The sequence below is a fragment of the Capsicum annuum genome, chromosome 4, assembly GCF_002878395.1.
Source record: "Capsicum annuum cultivar UCD-10X-F1 chromosome 4, UCD10Xv1.1, whole genome shotgun sequence".
In the NCBI taxonomy this organism is placed as follows: domain Eukaryota; kingdom Viridiplantae; phylum Streptophyta; class Magnoliopsida; order Solanales; family Solanaceae; genus Capsicum; species Capsicum annuum.
The window spans coordinates 16,186,704-16,207,453 of NC_061114.1; the positions used below are offsets into that span (position 1 = coordinate 16,186,704).

At 32.4% G+C, this 20,750-nt stretch overlaps 1 long non-coding RNA gene across 1 annotated transcript; it reads right to left on the reverse strand.

Moving 5' to 3' along the window:
• Nucleotides 1-12,380: 12,380 nt before the first annotated feature.
• On the reverse strand, nt 12,381-17,635 carry LOC107869802. Its single transcript, XR_001673961.2, has 4 exons — nt 16,212-17,635; nt 15,838-15,969; nt 13,671-13,859; nt 12,381-12,772 (listed from the first exon to the last, which is right to left on the reverse strand). It is a non-coding gene; the product is annotated as an uncharacterized LOC107869802 (long non-coding RNA).
• Between the last annotated feature and the right edge of the window lie 3,115 nt (nt 17,636-20,750).

The window sequence follows — 20,750 nt, forward strand, 5'->3', positions numbered from 1 at the left end:
TCAATCTTCAATGCTCCAAGCAATCTTTCACATGTGGGATTGCTCTTTGGTGTACTCAAATCGGCCCCTCCATGTAGGATCCCATTTCCTTAATGCGATTAAAGCTTGATGCCCCATGTACTGACTTTGAATGATGTCATTGAAAGCTAAGGCGGCTATTTGAATCGTATCATCCTCCCCTTCTTGAAAAAGATTCGACGTCAAATCCAAACCTTACAAAACCAAAGAAAGGACACATAAATACAAACTCTTCATGGCATGAGGGTTAGGGTAAGAACGACAAATCACCTCAACATGCCAAGGTTGCACATATTTAGAATATAACCAAGAATCTTTTGAACTAAATATTACATAATTAATGAAAAATGCACAAAGGATTTGACTATAGAATTCACCAAAAATGATACTTTGCTTATCATGTAAACCAAGCTATAAGTTGGGTGCACCAACATCACCATTTCCATATTTGGCATCGGGGTCAAATGGGAAGAGTGGCCATAGACACGAGTCTAGACAACACTCTCCTTTCCCGTGGTCTCCACCCAAACTAAATGACATACTCTCTACAATAGCATACATATCATCAAAAGAAAATAGAGAGTGGAAAAAAGTATCACTCAAGTCGACTTCTACTAAGGTGCCCTCATGTGTGTACTCACTACTAGTTTCCAAATCATCACCATGAGTAGTCTCAACAATAAAGTCACATAAAGTAGAAGGAGTAACTTCCAAGACTACACATTCCTTACCCTTAAGAGTACTCTCATCTTTCAAGAAGAGATTTCCATCTTTAGGAGGAATGTTGTCACACCATAGTGGGTTAACATATAGGCTATAGCCTCCAAGGTAAGCTATACCATCTTTTTCACCACTAGGATCATTAGAAGTATTTATATCATTTTTAAACAAGACATTATACCTAAAGAGTGCATGATCCAACCCACAGGCAGATTTGGAACAAGCAAGTTCCTCACTTTCTAAGAGATCAATATCAAGTTTCAAAGCAGTTTCAAGCAAAAGATTGTCCCAAGAATAGCTCTCGAGTTCACTCCCTTTTTGTTGACCAACTTTTTCGAATACTTCACTCACTTGAGTTTGATTAATCACATCACACACATTCTCCAGTGGTGGACAATTTTCACAAATAGGTTGGTCAACACCAATTACATAATACGATATACTTTCGTTCAACATATAGGCTTCAACACGAGGTGGACATAAATTGATCTTACAAGAAGAGTCAATTTGGTCATCAATAGGATCAACTAGTGTATCTACACTCACAACATGTACATCATCAACAAAAGGCAAAGAATCATTAGACTCACAAGTAAGTAAGTTACTACTCACACTCAATGGGTTACTAGCCATACAATTATCATTCACATGCACAAAAGTGTAAGAATTAGCTATTTTACCTTGAAGTTCTTGAGTCGACTCTCCTTTGCTGTGTTATGAAGGTCCTCTATAAGCTTGGGCAGAAACTTCACTTCGGCATTGCTCTCCTTCACTTGTCATGTCGGTACCTACACAAATGTCCTTAGAAATTGAAGGACAAACAATATTAGCTCGGTTTGGTGGAAATCCCCTCACTTTGCTCCATACAACCTCTTCTTTTTCCACTTTTGAATTACCACCTTGCACACTCTTACTCCTCTCAATCTTTTGTATCTCATAAGAATTTGGATTGGAGTAAGTATTTACTTCTCTTTGTGGCTCGGGCAGCATGTATGTCACAAGGTGATTTCCCCACCGGTCTCTTACAATATTAGGCCAATTTTGCATATTTGAAACTCTATGTTGTGCAAACCAATCAGCACCTAAGCATACATGACCGTATGTCAATGAAAGAATATCACACCACATCTCCTCATGGTATTCAAATTGGGAAAAGATAATTTTGACCCTTTCGATAACCTTAAACCCGTCCAAGAAATGTGGAACAAGTAAAGGCTCGCGAAACAACCCCAAGTAGACAACCATGGATGGAAGGATGTAGTTTCTATAGTACCTATCATTTAAAACAACGAGACAGCCTGGTATCCCATAAATGGTCACCTTTTCGGAGTGTACACTCCTTCTCGAATCAACATTGTAAGGCATATGAGTACCTCTTGGTTTTGGAGATGCATATCCTTTTCTTCTCATTGGACAACCTCTACTAGAGCTAGTATAACCATTCATACTATATTGACCTTGATAAGAAGTACTAAGAGGTGGAGGATATGAATCTTCACACTCCTCATATGTACTCTCATCATAACTCTCATAAGCCTTTGCGAACGAAAGGGTTATACCTAACACCAAATCTAGGTTCGGAGTGAAAAAAGTAAGACTTCTCACATGCCTCAATATCATTATAAGATCCATCACGAGGTCCTACATTATCTCCAAGTTCACCATAAGTACTAGGCACTTCATTCACCTCATTTTCTCTCTCAAAACTGTAACTCTCAAATCTGCTCAAGTTTTGATCATGGCTATTTTCATAGCCTCCGTAATCTCCCTCAACTCCGTGGCCATAAAACCCCTCACTACAATCATAGTCTCCTATGGTCTAGTCACAATAATCCTCGTTTATCAAAGACATGTTCCCCTTATATCACCTTTGCACCTACACAATGAACAAACAAGATTAGTAGTAAAAGCTTCTCACCAACATTCGTATACACCCACCTTTGTGATTTTCACAATTGGAGCGGCGAATATTGAAAATTGTTTATATCCCGGTAGTCAATAGGATGTCAATTCTACTTGGTGGTAGGAATGGATTCTTGTTTGATCGACTCAAGAAAAAAAACAAAATTTACTTACGAACCTGAAACAAAGAAGTTACTATGAGTTAAAAATGAGAAAAGCACACAAATAACGAAGACACGAAAGAAACAGATTCAACAATGTTAAAAAAGGAGGTGATTACTAGTTGTTAATTAATTCTAGAATCAAGACATGAAACTAATGAAACAATAAAATGAAACTAAGAATCTAAAATTTTTGACCTTAAGCACTTGCGGTGATGATGTGGCAGCCTCTCATTGGTTGTTGAAAATTGTCGAAAGTTTTGAGAAATTTTTTTCTTGTTTTCAATTTGTATTGATCAATGTTCAATTGAAAGAGTGTATTTTTGGTTTTGGGAGGAAAACAACAAGACTTAAAGGCTTTCAATGTTAAAAAAAAAAAAGGCTCAAATTTTCTTTCACCCTTTTGGCAAAACACCTTTTGAAGCCTTTGTCCCCCTTTCCTCTTTTGTAGGTCTTGGGAAGACCCCTTTCTCTCTTTTGGTAATAAGACCTTTTGAAAGTCTTTTGGCCCCCTTTCTTCTTTTATAATAGTCTTGGAATGTGTTTCAAGACTAACAAGACCACACCTTCTTTCTTCTTTGATTTTAGATCAAACAAACCACTTTCTCTTCAACAAGATATGAAGATGTTGAAGAACACCAAGAACACAACTTTGAATCTTGGAGTTCTAAGGTTAACGTTGGACCTCCCAAACATCAACAACACATATTCAAGCTCCAATCTTCAACAAAAACATCAACAAAATGTTTTTTCAGCCACCAATCTTCAACAACAACATCAACAAAATATTGTTCTAGCCACCAATCTTCAACAACAATATCAACAACCTTCCAACATTCAAGAGCCACTTGGATTTAGCTCAAAATTTAGATGTAGACTCTATTAGTGTTAGTGATGAAGGGACTAACACTAGAAACAATAAAACACACAAAAAACACAAGAAAACCAAGCCTCAAATCTCGGCCCAAACACAAAAACGGGACAGATTATTTTTTTTTTGCTTTTTTCAGTTTTTCCAACACTATTTTTGTGATTTTTCAAGATAGCAAGCGCAAGATTGATCTCATTGGAACGAAATCAATGATGGCTCTGACACCAAATAATACAAAAACAGCCCACCAAGATGCCAAAATAGTTCACAAAACATGAGAAGAACAAGCAACACAAAGGGATACAAGATGACAAACACAAAAATACACGGATTTGCAGAATAATGAAAGGATAGATAGTGAGATCAAAATTATTACAAGATTAAGAACCAAGTGTATTTCAACACTAACCCCTAATGAATGTAATAATAAAAACCATACTCTTACGGTGACCGCTAAGGAAATCAACTCACCTCATGATCCACTATTTCCAAGCAAAGGTCAATATTGGCTTTTCCAAGCTCTATACTAAGGATGGCTTTTCCAAGTCCTAACTAAGACTACACTAAGGTGGTCTACTCTCAAGAGAGAGGATTTTCAAGTATTTCATACATTCATTATTCAAAAACTAACTAGCAAATGAACTAATAGAACCTATTTATAGTCTAACTTATTACATAACAAAATGACCACAATACCCTTAATGAAAAGGGGTGGTCATGGAGTGTTACTTGGACACGGATAAGTGACCAAAATGTCCTTAATGAAGGCCCAAAACCGTGAGTCCTCAATCTTCAATGCTCCAAGCAATCTTTCATACGTGGGATTGCTCTTTGGTGTACTCAAATCGGCCCCTCTATGTAGGATCCCGTTTCCTTAATGCGACCAAAGCTTGATGCCCCATGTACTGACTTTGAATGATGTCATTGAAAGTTAAGGCGGCCATTTGAATAGTATCATAGCCCGTGCTGGCACGGGCCCAACATATATTATTTAGTTATCTTAATTTATATAGCATAAATAACATTTGGAGTGTCAATCAAATTTTTATTAATATAATTTTTTAAATAATTTAAGACCTTTTACATAATTTAGTAATTTATGTTACTCGCTTTATCCCAATTTTAGAATTTAGAGAGTCAATCAAATTTTTACTAATATATTTTTAAAAATATTTTAAGTTGTTAATCGTTGTGATTTAAGTATCTTTTAATGTAATTTCAAATAATTTATGTTACTTGCTTTATCGCAACCTATATGACACTAGTAGAATCTCAAAAGTCAATCATATTTTTTATTATATATTTTTAAAATATTATAAGATGTTAATAGTTATGACTTATAATTATTTTTTTTGCATAATTTTTAAATATATAATATTTTACCAAAATAAAATAAATAAATTAAAATAAACAAAGCACTAAATTTTTAAAACATGTTAAATTCGAAAATATCATTTGGATCAACAAATAACTAAATTAAAACATTAAAACATGCAAATTATAAAATGGCAAAACTACCCCAAATTTATGTGACGCAAATATAATTTAGATAATTAATCATATTTTTAATATGTCTTTAAATATTTTAAATTGTTAGCTATTATAGTTTATAATATTTTTTTTTATGTGATTTTCAAATAATATATGTTACTCTCCTTATTCAAATTTTTGTGGCATTGATAGTCACTTATATTTTTAAAATAATCAAAAATTTTAATTATTATGATTTATAATACTTTTTCTTCTATTCTAATTTAAGTGGCACTGAAATAAATTCGAGAGTCAATCAAATTTTATGATTGAAACAGCGAAGTGAATATGTCCTATATGACTTATAATACCTAATTAGAAGTAATATAACAAAAATACTATAATAAAATATTTGTAAAATAAATTTAAATGAGTCTCATATAAGATGTCATATTAATTTAAAACATCAAGAATTGATTTATCATTTTATGTCAATTTTATTTTTTATTAAATATTATTAATTTTTTAATACCTAAATAACTTATAATAATTAATTAGGGGTGATATAGTAAAATTATGGTTGAAGCAGCTGAAGTAGACATGTCATAAATGTCTATTTTACCCTTTTTAATTAAATATTATGATTTTTCTTACACGTAAATGTCTTACAATAATTAATTAGAGGTAATATAGTAAAATCATGGAGCAAACATACTTGAAATTTTTTTTAAATGAGTCTCATATAAGATATCCTATTAATTTAAAACATCAAGAATTAATTTACCATTTATATATATTTTATTATTTGTTAAATATTATTAATTTTTTAATATCTAGATGACTTATAATAATTAATTAGAGTGATATAATAAAATTACGATTAAAACAGCTGAAATAGACATGTCATAAATGTCTATTTTACCTTTTTTTAATTAAATATTATTATTTTTTTTATATATAAATGATATAAAATAATTAATTAGGGATAATATAGTAAAATGACAGAGCAACTGAAGCAGGTGAAGAAGCAGGCATGCTGACGAACAACTGCTTGCTTCTTCACACTTATTAATAGTAGTAATATTTAATGTCTCTTATTAAAATTGTGTTTTAGACCACTAATTTTATTGAGACCGCAAAAATATTGAGTGTAGTTTATTGAGTGAATATTATACGTTAATCCTATTATTTCTTTTGATGAATCGCGTAGTCAAATTCATCGGCTAAACTTCGTAGTTAGATTGAGCAGTTGTATTCATAATTTCATATTTAATTGCAATTGAAGATCAATTCGAGTGGGTAGTTTTAAACAAAGTCGCAACATCGATTAAGTGAGGGTAAGACAGTTGTCCATTGATAAAGGTCATGCAACAAGAATATTCATTCCAAGTTCGATTATGTAAGATTTTAATATACCTAAACTTAGAATATGTGGCCCTTACACCAAAAAAATGCTATCGATTAGGGTTGTTAATTGGGCCGAGTCAGATCAACTCGGAATCGATCCGTCAAATTTAACCTATTTGTGGATCGGTTCGGTTATGGGTCAGGTTAAACGGGTCGGTCCGGTTCCAAGCCCAACAGTAAATTTTCAAAAAATAACCCGGGACCGGCCCACTAAACCTAATTCGGTCCAACCCGCCTAAACCCGGTCAAAACAGATCCAAAATTTGGTCAAAATCGATCAAAACCAAAAAATAAAATTAAAAGTTTTTCTCCAATATACACTATATATACCCACTTATATACATTTTAAATACGTTAAACAATAATATACACTATATATATAGTATATGCTACATTAGAATTTAAAAAACATATACACATATACACAATTACATATGTAATCGTGTATATGACTATACGCTAGTTAAATATATATACTACTCTAAATAAAACATATACTACAAGATATATACTACAATATAATGATATATATATACTAATTTATAAAACGTATACACATGTATACTTTAAATATATACTACTTTAGAGTCTATAGAAGATATATACACATATATACGTATCATTCAATATATATGTACTACTTTAAATAAAACATATACTATAATATATACACACACTATATATATAGTTATAGACTAATTTATAAAACATATACACGTATACGTTAAATATATACTCTTTTAGAGTCTATATTCTATATATACACATATATATGTACCATTCAATATATGTACTACTTTAAAACATATGCTACAAGATATATGCTACAATATAATGATATATATATACTGATTTATAAAGCATATACACATGTATACGTTAAGTATATACAACTTTAGAGTCTATAGAAGATATATACACATATATACGTACCATTCAATATATATGTACTACTTTAAATAAAATATATACTACAATATATATACACACACACTATATATATAATTATAGACTAATTTATAAAATGTATACACATGTATACATTAAATATATACTCTTTTAGAGTCTATATTCTATATATCACATATATACGTATCATTCAATATATATACTACTTTAAAAAATATGCTACTTAATATAATAAATTAATAATACTTGATAGTAAATTAGTAATATATTAAAACGAAGTATTTATTTTAAACTAGAAATTCAATTTATATCATTAAATAAAAAAAATTACAAAGTAAGGACTAAGGAGTAAGGAGTGAATGAATGTTATATTTTATTGATTGCAAAATGATTCAAAATTTATAATGTACATGAATGAAAAATCTACAAAGTTTTCATCATTTTTTCCAACTCATCCATGTTAGTATTAACGGGAACTTGCATAAGATAGTCAAAGTCAATGAGAGCAAAGCCATGCATTGGACTTGATTCTGCTGAGTTCTCCCTTGAAGTCATAATTTCTTCAAGTTTCTGTTCGTCGTCCGGCTCCACCTCCATTCCTTGATTTCCTCGTTCCGCTCTAATCCAATCTCTAAGGCAAACTAGAACTTTCATAGCATTGCTTCCTAATGAGTGTTGGTTGTCTCCAAGTTGTTGTCGTCCTTGACTAAAAGCGCTCTCCGATGCAACGGTTGACATTGGAACATTCAATGTATCTCTAGCTAATCTTACAAGCACAGGATATTGTATTTCATTATTCTTCCACCAATCCAACGCGTTGATTCGTCGGCTGAGATCCTCTAGCTGCGTTCGAAGATAATACTTAAGCTCTTCCCGATAAGTTGTTGTGTAAGTTCCCGCCTCAACACTGTTCCAACAATTTAAATCATAAAAGTTATCAAGAAAACCACTATATACCGGCCTTTTAAAAGATGATGGCTCCTCGGAAAGATGAGGAGCGATAGTTGGAGTAATATTTATCGGTACAGCTAAATCAAGTAAATCAACATAATGGTTATATAATTTATCTATGTAAGTATTCGCATCACCCATAGTCGGTTACAAATCTAGTTGTTTTTGTTCTCTAACATCAGAATCATTGTTAGTATTTATCTCTAAGTTAGAATAAATAAGCGTACTAAAGTGACACATAGTAGTATATTTCATACACGGATTTAGCATAGCACCAACCAAGTAAATAGGGGGAATCGAAAAAAAATATTTTTTAAATTTAGCAAACATAGCACCAACAGCTTCTTTGTAACCTTCTTTATTCTTATATTTTTTTAGCAAACCAAAAATATCGACTATATATGCTAAATTATTACAAACAGTAGGATAATAAGCACCGAAAAATTCAACTATAGCTATATAAAAAAATTTTAAAAACTTAACAAGATCATCAATTACAGCCCAATCAGAATCATGTAGCATACATTCGGCCAAATCAGCAAATGAACCACAATGTTGGTTAAAAGTTAGTGCAATAGGAACTCTATATTTATGACAAGTTTTTAAAAAATCATACGTAGCATTCCATCTAGTATCACATTCTTCAGACATCAATATCGGTGCAAGTCCATTTTGTTCACATTTAACTTTAAATTCTCTAATTCTTTTTCTTCAATTACTTTCTTGAATAAAACCAACAGCAAGCCGGATTTTTTCAATACAAAGCTCAAAAAACTCAAGATCATCTCTTACAATTAAATTATATATATGATAAGCACACTTAACATGAAATATTTCAGGTAACGACGGAGATAACTTAGCTTTTAACTTTGTAATAGCAGTCTTGCTGTTAGAAACATTATCAAAAGCAATACATAAGACTTTATTTTCAATACCATAAAATTCTGCAACCTTACCAATCGAATCAGCAATAAAATCTCCAGTATGTTTACGATCTTCATCGTACAAAAAGCTAGAATACGTTTTTGCATAACAAAATTACTATCTATCCAGTTACAAGTAATGGTTAAATAGTAATTTTTATTAACAATACGACCAAGATCAGAAGTTAAAGCCGTTCTACATTGAATATTTTTTAACAATGTAGATAAATAAAAATAATATTGTGAATGAAGCCTAGAAATATCGGTCCGACAAGTACTTCTAGGAATACCATTAAACATAGGATTATAAACTGCTTGAATATAATGAATAAAAGCATCAGAAGAAGGAAAAATGAAAGACAAACAACCCATAGCTACCATTTTTGCTATTTCTTCCCGGTCCCTCAATTTATTATAATTCTTAATTACCTGACCGGTTGCTGGGTTCATTCTAGTTTGTGTTGGCCCACCAACATCCTGACCACCTTTTGCAATAAATAATTCTCTTTCATGATTATCACTTATATGTCTCACTAACGTACTCGTACCCCCTTGCTTGCCTCCTCTTTTATGCTTATATATTTGTTGACAAATATTGCATTGTACCTTAGTATCTGATATACGTGTAAAAAATTGTCATGCAACACTAGTTGTTTTACGAGCTCTTAGGAAACGAGGAGGATGGGGAGGGTGATTAACCGATTCAGATCTAATATTAGCATTTCCTACTGTGGGTGTTTCACCAATATTTTCATCATCTTCATCTAAATCAACTGCATCAACTTCATTTTCTTCTTCTATACCATAATTTCCTGAGCTTCTACATAATTTATATCGTGAGCACCTACACCTACTTCTTCTTCAAAAGGTTGACTAAGCGGTACCGGAGGCGGAGACACATGGGTATATCTACTACTTGAACTATCTCTACCGCCAGTAATTCGCTTTTTACTACCACTACCACTACCACTTTCGGGACAAAAAATTTTTACACTTTTAGTGGAGAGGTTTCTTAATTTATCCATAATATAAATTAAACTAAAAAAATTCAAAATACACAAATATAATAAAATTAAATATTCAACAATTAATACACTAATTAAAAATTAAAAGTAAGAGATGGAACGACAATACCAAATTTTGAAAGTATCCGAAGGTTGCGACTATAGAAACTTCAACTCATACTTTGTAATGCAAAATTAAAATTAAATTGAGCACTTTAAGAAATATATAGAATATTTTAATTTTGAGAATTGAGATTTGAGAGAATGAAAATTGTGTGGAAAATGATTTGAAGGTATAGGGTATTTATAGGAGGTTTTTTGGGTTTAAAAAAATATTTTGCTTGAATTTTTTTTTATTATTATTAAAAAGGGCATATAGCCGTTTTTGGGCCCCAAACGGTCATATAACCGCTGGGCCCAACGGCTATAATGGCCCAAACGGTCAAAAAAAAATTTTTACTAAAAATTACACAAATACACAACTTATGTTTTTAATATTACAAAAAATTCCAACTCCCTAAACATATTACAAAAATTCCAACATATACACAAAATGCTATGTATATGTCGGCTATGTTATGTATATTAATAGGGAGAGAGAGTAAAGTAATTAAAAACGTGGGATAGAGTATAATTACTTCCACAAGGGTTGGTATTTATGTTATTTATACAATTTTTTTTATAAAAAAAAAAACTTACCGGGCCGGTTCCGGACGGATTAACCGGCGGGCCTGAACCGGGTTTGGTCCGAGCCGAGTTAACCGGGCCCAAAAAAATAACCCAGCACAGGACCCGGAGTCATACTAGGCCGGGCCATTACGGTGGGCCGGGTCGGGCGGGTCAAACCAGCCCGCTTGACAGGTTTACTATCGATGGTGCATCTTAAGGCCCATCATTATGCATTTGAATTGGAGCCCCGTCATGGCCGTGGAGGATAAAGTATTGTCGGCTTTAATCTTTGCTATTTTATCATAGGGAAAGCGAAACTAGTTGTCGAAAGACGGACTTCAAAAAAGCAAAAGCGAAACTAGTTGTCGAAAGACGGACTTCAAAAAAGTATCCCCGAGTACCTTTGTATTGATAAGAATAATGGCAACACCACATGTATTCTTTATCGTTTGGTACTTTACAATCACAAACCCCAATCTTGCCTTTAACATCAGTATGATAGATATAACAATGAAAGTAAAGTTCGAATATCACTTAAAAAATGAATCGCGCTATTTCTCCATTTTCTAGCACGAATATTGCTACTATTTTTCAATCGTGTTAGCACCAACTGTGAGAGTCCAAGGTGCCTCATTAAATAAAGTGGCAGTGGCTGGGTCATTGTTACCAAAAGGTGTAATTGCAGCGAAAGAAATAATGGTGATACTGCCATCATAAAATTCTAGAGAGGGTTCACCAATTGAAATTGAGATTTACACCGTTATTAATCATATGATCAATTGCAGCCAATATAGAATCTTTTGCAAAACCAAACAGTACTGGACACACCTAGTACATGGCAATATGGGCATGCAGGTTGAAGTGACATTGGCATTGTCCAAAACATTTACTTCATCGACAATATTTTCAGCAACAGTGCTTGAAGTATGTTTGTCATGGCTTGCACCAGCAAATGATGGATCAGTAAAGACACCCCAAAAAGCTCCTTACATCGATCAACTTCTTGTTATAAGTTACATTTCTATTAAACTCGCATTTTTCTTTCCATTTTGCCGGCGAAGAAGATGAGTTGTTGTAAACCTCCTCCTCGTCGGCTAGTGATAACCAATCATTTTGACGCTTCCAAACCTCCTCCCATATTTATCTGTCCTTTTCCTCCTCCTCCTTCGATAACACAACTTTTTGAAGCTTTGAAAACTCCTCCTATAGTTGTCTCACCTTCTCCCCTGCTAACAAACCTTGTTGATTCTTGAAAATCTCCTCGCCTATTCGTTTCTCCTTCCACTTCTCCTCCTCCTCCACCTCTGATAACAAAACTTATTGATGCTTCAAAAGCTCCTCGTATAGTAGGGTATATATAAGTAAGGTTGTTTAATGAATCAACTGAGTCCTTAATTGATCAGTCTTTCATTTTTGTCCTTCAATACTTATTAAGTAAAAAGGTGGCCTAAACAGTTCAGTTAAAAGAGGATGACTTTTAACAATCAATATGAATAAGCGCAACTACAAGTCATAGGCACAATCCCCAGCCTACGCCTACAAACTGATCAAGGCGAAGATATTTTAGAAGCAGCTATATGGATGAGTGTCCTGAAAGTGCCTAAATTTTTACAAAACTAAAATCCAGGCCTCTCTAGCAGCACGCCAAAATAAAACCCGCAGCTTGGAGTAGAACACTTTAAATAACTATGGTTCCTTTCCTTCCGTGACACAAACCTCTGACAGCAGGCCAAAACAAAACTCGCAGCTTGGCAAACCAACTATGGCCTATAAATGGAGAAATAAATCAAAGTGTAGTTAGTTATCAAGTACAAAAGTATCATCCACAAAAAGCAAATGCCTATGATTATTACTATTCATGTTTCCTTCTACTCTGTTTCACAAAATACTAATCCAGAATTCAACTTCGAATTTAATGCAAGCATTACTGTAACGAAAATTTGGAAATTCCAACTTAGCCATCAAGAGCATAAGGAAAACACAAGAATCCAAAGATCTTTCGGTTTAACATATTTAATCATCTTTGTATCCTATCCGGACAAGAACCAGCAACAGTATCAAATATCAAGAAGATATTTCAACTTAGCCACCAAGAGAATAAGGGAAAAACGAGTATCCAAAGATCTTTCGGTTCTTAACATATTTAATCATCTTTGCATTTCTATCCAAACAAGGGCCAGCAAGAGTATCAAATATCAAGAAGAAATACCAGACTCTCCTATCAAATCACATGCAGTGTTTTGAGCACAGATAATATGAAAAAGGATTTTAAGATTTGTAAAGGAAAAAGACTTTAGGGAAGCTATTTTAGGTTGGAAAATATTTTCCAAGGGGAAAGCATGCTCCCCAATTCAACATCACCACTAGAAAATAGTTTCAAACATCATACCATACACACCTAGGGTAAAGCATTTTGTGTTTGAGCTTCTCCAATATCCATTATATAATTAGTGTTTCCACATAGTTATCCCAATAGAAAACCTATCCGCAAGTCAATCATCTTGAAATACCAAAACCCACTAAGATTGAGAAACTAATAGACCAATTGCCATTGAAACGCAGAAATATTCATGTTAAATAAAAACTATTCCACTTAACACACTCGCAAAATGGAAAATAATAAAAGGAAGACACAAACTGTAAACTTCATTAGGTGTCTGATTACCTCTTCTTTAGGCCGGCATCAGAAGATCACTTTATCATTATAGATGCAACTTGTAGCAGCATGGATTTGAAAAGTTTCGATAGGAGTACCAAGAGTCAGATTTAATACTTTGACAGTCATCCAATATGTATTGTACATTCCCACAGTATAATTCACTTTCTCAATCTTCAAAACCTTGTACTTGAAAACCTGCAATTATACAAAAACACACTCATATCTGCAGATAAAGTACTTAACATATTTCATCTGTCAATAATTCTAATGTATGCTAGCACCAATCACTCTCGCTGTTATAAATGAACATAGTCATTAATCCTCTACCAGACTACCACTAGTTTCAAAAAACAAAAATTGAACTCAAGCAAAATCAAAAAGGAGATATCTTTCTAATTGTATTCTAGAACACTTCACTTATGCAAAAACACACTAATATCTGAATATAAAGTACTTAACGTTTCCATCTGTCAATAACACTATTGTACGCCGGTATCAATCACCGTCACTGTTATAAATGAACATAGTCATTAATCCTCCAACAGACTACCACTAGTTTCCAGAAAAACTTCAAACTCGAGCAAAATCGAAAAGGAGATACCTTTCCAGTTGCATTGTCTTTTAGAACACTTCAATTTTGTTCAAGTACACAAAAACACACTAACATCTGCTGATAAAGTACTAAAAGGATGTGAATTGGCACTGTGTACTAGTTCTAAAATAGACATAATCTAGTAGCAAACTAACCATTCCCAATAACAAGGACCAAAAAAGAATAATCTCATATAATTCCAAAATTGAATTTTACATCCAAAACAAATTAAGAACTTAATAATTAGCCTTTCCATCCCTAAATAACACTACTGTACACTAGTACCAATCACTCTAACAGCTATAAATGAACATAGCCATTGATCCTCTAAGAAAGGAGATATTTTTCCAATTGATTGTATTTTAGAACACTTCAATTATGTTCAATTACACAAAAACACAGTAATATCTGCAGATAAATTACTACTACTAGTACAGCTACTAAAACAACAACATACCCAATGTAATCCCACAAGTGGGTCTGGGAAGGTTAGAGTCAAGACTGTACGCAAACCTTACCCCTACCTCGTAGAGATAGAGAGATTGTTTCCGATAGAAACCTTCAACTTAAATATCTATAAATGAATATAGCCATTAATCCTCTACCACTAGGCTCCGCAAAAACTTCTAACTCGAGTAAATACAAAAAAAAAAAAAGATATCTTTCCAATTAAATTGTAGTTTAGAACACTTCAATTCTGTTCAATTACACAAAAACATACTAATATCTGCATATAAAGCACTAGTATTACAACAACAACAATATACCCCATGTAATTCCACAATTAGGGTCTGGGGATAGAGTGTACGCAAACCTTACCCCTATCTCACAGAGATAGAGGGGGCGTTTCGGATAGAGACCCTCAACTTAAACATCTATCAATGAATAACCATTAATCCTCCACCACTAGGCTCCAGGAAAAAACTTATAACTAAGTAAATACAAAAAAGGAGATATCTTTCCAATTGCATTGTACTTTCTAGCACTTAAATTACACAAAAACACAGTAATATCTGCAGATAAAGTACTACTACTACAACATACCCAGCGTAATCCCACAATTGGGGTCTTGGGAGGATGACGTTTATGCAAACCTTACCCCTACTCGTAGAGATAGACCCTCAGCTTAAACATCTATAAATGATGCTCCAAAGGAGATATGTTTCCAATTGCATTGTAATTTAGAACACTTCACTTCTATTCAATTACACAAAAACACAGTATTATCAGCAGATAAATTACTTAAAAACTACGTGAATTAACATGAAAAAAATAATAATAAAAGGAGTGACCTTTACTTTGTCCTTCAATTTCAAGAGCTTAGAGTTGAGAGCATGTTTAGATAGTATCAATCACTCTCACTGTTATAAATGAACATAGTGATAAATCCACTACCAAACTAACACTAGTTTCCAGAAAAACTTCAAATTCGAGCAAATTAAAAAAAAAGGAGATATCCATTAATCCTTTCCAGTGGCATTGTAATTTAAAACACTTCAACGTAAGTCACAATTAGCTGAAAATAAAGGAAAAGGATAATCGGAGACAAATTAGAGAAAGCAAATAAAGGTTCATATATACATTGCACTATTTCTCGTTATATTCCTTGATAGCATGGCTAGCCAGTTCCATCATAATCTCAGTCATGCCTCCGAAACAGTGAGATGGTCCTAACGGACATACTCCATCAATGCAGTCATCAATGTCAAAACACTGTCAAAGAAGCCAACACTAGAGCGAGTGATGAAAACTATCCAAATGATAGAAGTTAAATTCAGCTAAAATACTCGTCATAACAGTCAATTAGATTAAAGCGAAAAAGGGTAATTGATACAATTGTCGAAACAGGTTATTATGATGGAACTTTGACAAGAAATTAAGACCTAACGACATGAAATTATTGAGTAAAGGAAATTGACTAGGACGATTAGCAATATGAAAAGAAGAAACTTTACATGTGATTGGCAATACTGGCGACAATATGCGAGCCAAATTGGGAGACATTCTTGGGGATGATCCTTCAAAGTTGTATCAAATCGATAGCATTGTCTGTCGCACTTGCAATATGGGGTTAGATAGTTCCCATCAAGACATCTTCCTTGTGCTGCAAGTTCTTCTCGTCTCCCCTCCCGTTTTTGCAGCTCCTCCTCCCTTGAGGGCACACGTTCGTGTTCTTTGCTCAAACCGAGACACCAATTAAGACTCTTTTATTTTTTTCTCTTCCTCTCTTAGACCTTTCCTATGAAGTTCAAGTAACCTCTCTTCTTTCTTCGGATCCTTTAGTGACAGCGATGACAGTAAAAAGCGAACTTCTTTTTGCTTCCTCTCCTCCTCCCCTTCTTCAAATGGTACCCGATGATTCTCCCTTTCCCAAAGCCAATTTTGTTTTTCCCACCTATAATATCCTCCATCTTTGTCGAGATGTGATTTTAGCCTCTTCTCCTCGAATGAGTACTCCATTTTCCCAATCCTCAACTGTGGGTACTAAGCCATTTTGTAATTCCCATGATCGATTTTTCTTCTCCCATATCCCACATCCTTGTCTGTCAGGATTAAGATATGCTTTTAGCATATTTTCCTCGTATGAATACTCCATTTCCCAATCCTCAGGTGCTGCTTTTTCCCTCTTCTTATCCTCTCTTTTCCTTCCTATGGATTCCGCCATTTTTCCTCAGTAGATTGTAAGGTGTCTTACTACAACAAAAATATACATAAGGAGAGGAAAAAGAACCTTGAATAAACAAGAACTAAAAGGGGCCTTTGGGCTTTGATCATACCTCCATTTTCACTTACTCAAACCACAACAATCCATTCTTTAACATAAATTAAAAAAAAAAAAAAAAAACAAGAAAATAAAGAAACCCCACTTGTAGTTTTCTCATAAAATGCATGCAAATACAACAAAATATACATAAGCACAAAAAAGGGGTCTCTAATAATACCTCCAGTTTCACTAACTCAACCAAAAAGATCCATTCTTTAACACAAGAAAATAAAGAAACCCCAGATGAAATTTTCACATATATAACTGAAAAAGGTGGCACTGTATTTGTCAGTAATGGGAGAGGAGCTACTACTGATTTTGTTGCTGTGGAGACGGATGTGAAGTGACATGCACAACCAAATTGGAATTGTGGGGTTGGAGTCCAACAACAGGTGACACGTGGAGTGTGCTGGTTGGAACAAATTCTACAACCTACTGCAAATTTTCGATCACCTTTACCCTTGTTGAAGGTGGATTGGAATTTTTTCCCGCTGCCCCCTTTTTCCTTTTTTTTTTTTTTGGCGGGGATGGGTTGGTGGGGTCTGTTTCAATTTGATAAATAATTATTACTAACATATTATAATTATTTTATCATACAACAATTAATATTGCATTTTAACATTAGTTTGAAAAATAAATAATTAATGTTATAAGTAAATTAGGAGATACATTATTTTTACTTGATATATCAAAAATAACAAATAAAATGTTATAAATGTATTTACATGATAGTGAATGTCTATCAAGAATATAAATAAGATCTATCAAGATTTAATAAGATTTACCTAGTTAATATCTATTAGAATTTGAAGTATTTATTTTTTAGTCAGAAATTAGGAGTGAATTTTTCCTATAAATAAAGGAGTTTCCTTTATTGTAATTACCCTCTCAAAAGGTCTTATGATCTCTCTTCCTTAAAGAGAAATAAAGAAATCTCCTCTTTTCTCTCTCGATTTATTCTTGTTATTCTTATTTTATATTTCATAACACGTTATCAGCATGGGACTCTACCAAACAAGGTGAGATTATAAATCTAAAGGTAATTGCAAGGTTAGTAATTCTTTAAGTTATCTTTCTTTTGCTACTAATAATATAATTATTATTGGATTTAAGGAAAAATAATTGGTTTGAAACCATTTATGCTTTAAATTTATTCCTCAAGAATAATATGTTGATATGTTGGGTTTCAAGTCCCATCGAGTTATTGCCTAAGAAGCCTTTATATGGATAAGATATTGAGTTTGAATCTCAATACACCATATTGATGATATTATAATGGCTAACGCAAAATAATGGGTGTTTGATAAAAAGTCATGAAACATATCCCATTAATATGCTCTATTCCATGAATTGAATATGGTAGCAATATATGATAAATCTGAAATATGAAAACTTACTTCATTTTTTAAATGTATGTGACAACAGTGCATAATATGTCTGCAAGAAGACAAGTGATTGGATGCATGAATATACGCATGGAGGGAAATATGATAATGATCATCAAAAGTGATAATATTTTTACATACATATTATGATTTTTGAAATGTATGTGATAACAGTGCATAATATGTCTGCAAGAAAATAAGTGATTGAATGCACGAATATACACATGGAGGGACAATATGATAATGATCATCAAAAGTGATAATATTTTCACACACATATTATGATCATAAGATATGTTAGAGAAAAATTCTCTAGATCATATGTATGTCTCGATTTGCTCCTGAAGTAGCAATATCATAAAAAAGGTTATAAGCTATCAATTTGTTAGGCTTAAGACACGATTATATTTCTCATTCATGGAAATGAGAATTTTAATTATTATAAGCATCGATCCATTCCCTAGGTGAATGTGGTGATATTTAGTAAAGCTTATCAATACAAATGTGTACTTGATTGTGATGGTATCACAACTTACCTCCGAATGAGGTAGAATAACTAAGACGAGTTATTTTGAAATCTACTTCTAAAGTAGTAAATCTGAAATTTACTAAAGTGTAAAAGGTACATGTCATGGCAAACTTGGAGTTTTCTAGAATAAAAGTTCATAAATTCACATACGATTGCGATATGTCAAATATGTGTATACTGAGTATTGAACATATATTGAAGAATTAGAAAATTCTTCATGAACTTGCTTGTTCTCATCATAAGTTGGTTAAATCAACTAATATTGGGATTTGATTCCTCAAAATCTGAAAAATATAAAAGGTGAATATGGTCCCGTTCACCTTATATGCGATCTATTAAGATGCATCGATATAAGATGATCACATGTGAGTTTATTGTCAACCTGCAGTTTGATATTCATAAAATTGCTTGCTCAATAAAATTGAGTTAATAGCATAATTTTCAGATTGTGTAATCAAGACAATTCATCTTGATGGCGATGGTTTGGTATTGAATGCCTTCGATAAATAGTTGAACCATTGCTAATGAGAACAAAACTTCATGTGTTGGCCAAACAAAACTTCATGTGTTGGCCTAAAATATGATATGTTGCATACAATAGCACTTGTATGCATTAGACCAATAAATTATAATTATTTCTTCCCTTTCAATTGGCTCAAGGTCAAGAATCAACTATTCCATCTAATATTTTTTATGTGCGGTATACGATTAATGGATATTAATATACCGTGATGTTCAAAGATGGATTCCTCAAAGAAGATGAAGGATGTATGTTAGTTTTCCTAACAGAAGGGAGATATTATAAAAAGCTATGAAATGTTAGGAATTATCACCAGATCCTCATTCAAAAGATAATTCAAGTTAAATGCCGAAAGCATCTCATATTAAGTTGTAAGTGCTCCTATTTCACTACTAGAAAACAGTAAATTTTCGACTATCAGTTTAGTCGGAAAGTGGTCGGAAAATAAGGTAGTTCCGACTACTTTCCGACTACTTGATGGTAGTCGGAATATAGCTTATCAGAAAATATTTTTCGACTGAAGTAGTCGGAAATTTCCGACTACTATAGTCGGAAATGTAGTCGAATATTTAATAAATATTTATTCAATAATTATAAATATTCCGACTACTGTAGTCGGAAATTTAATAAAAAACTATTTAATAATCTTAATTATTCCGACTACTGTAGTCGAAAAATTAATAAAGAATTATTTAATAATTTTAATTATTCCGACTACTGTAGTCGAAAAATTAAAAAATAAATATTTAATAATTATAATTATTTCGACTACTGTGGTCGGAAATTTAATAAATAATTATTTAATCATTTAATTATTTCGACTACTGTAGTCAAAAATTTAATAAATAAATATTTAATAATTATAATTATTCCGACTACTATGGTTGAAAATCTAATAAATAACTATTTAATAATGTAATTATTCTGACTACTGTAGTCAGAAATTTAATAAATAAGTATTTAATAATTATAATTATTCCGACCAATGTAGTCGAAAATTTTATAAATAATTATTTAATAATTTTAATTATTCCGACCACTATAGTCGGAAAATTATTAAATAACTATTTATTAATTATTATTATTTAATAAATAATTAAATAATTATTATATCGCATTAGCTTACACTGCTTTTAGATCATAAACAACATAATTAATGTATTTTTCACAATTGGATCAAATACGACAAAAGTTTATAAATACAACCACTTTAAACCATTCAAAACAAATATCAAATCAAATATTTTAAACATCTAAATGTCACAACAAAAAATAAGAATAATAACTACAATCTAA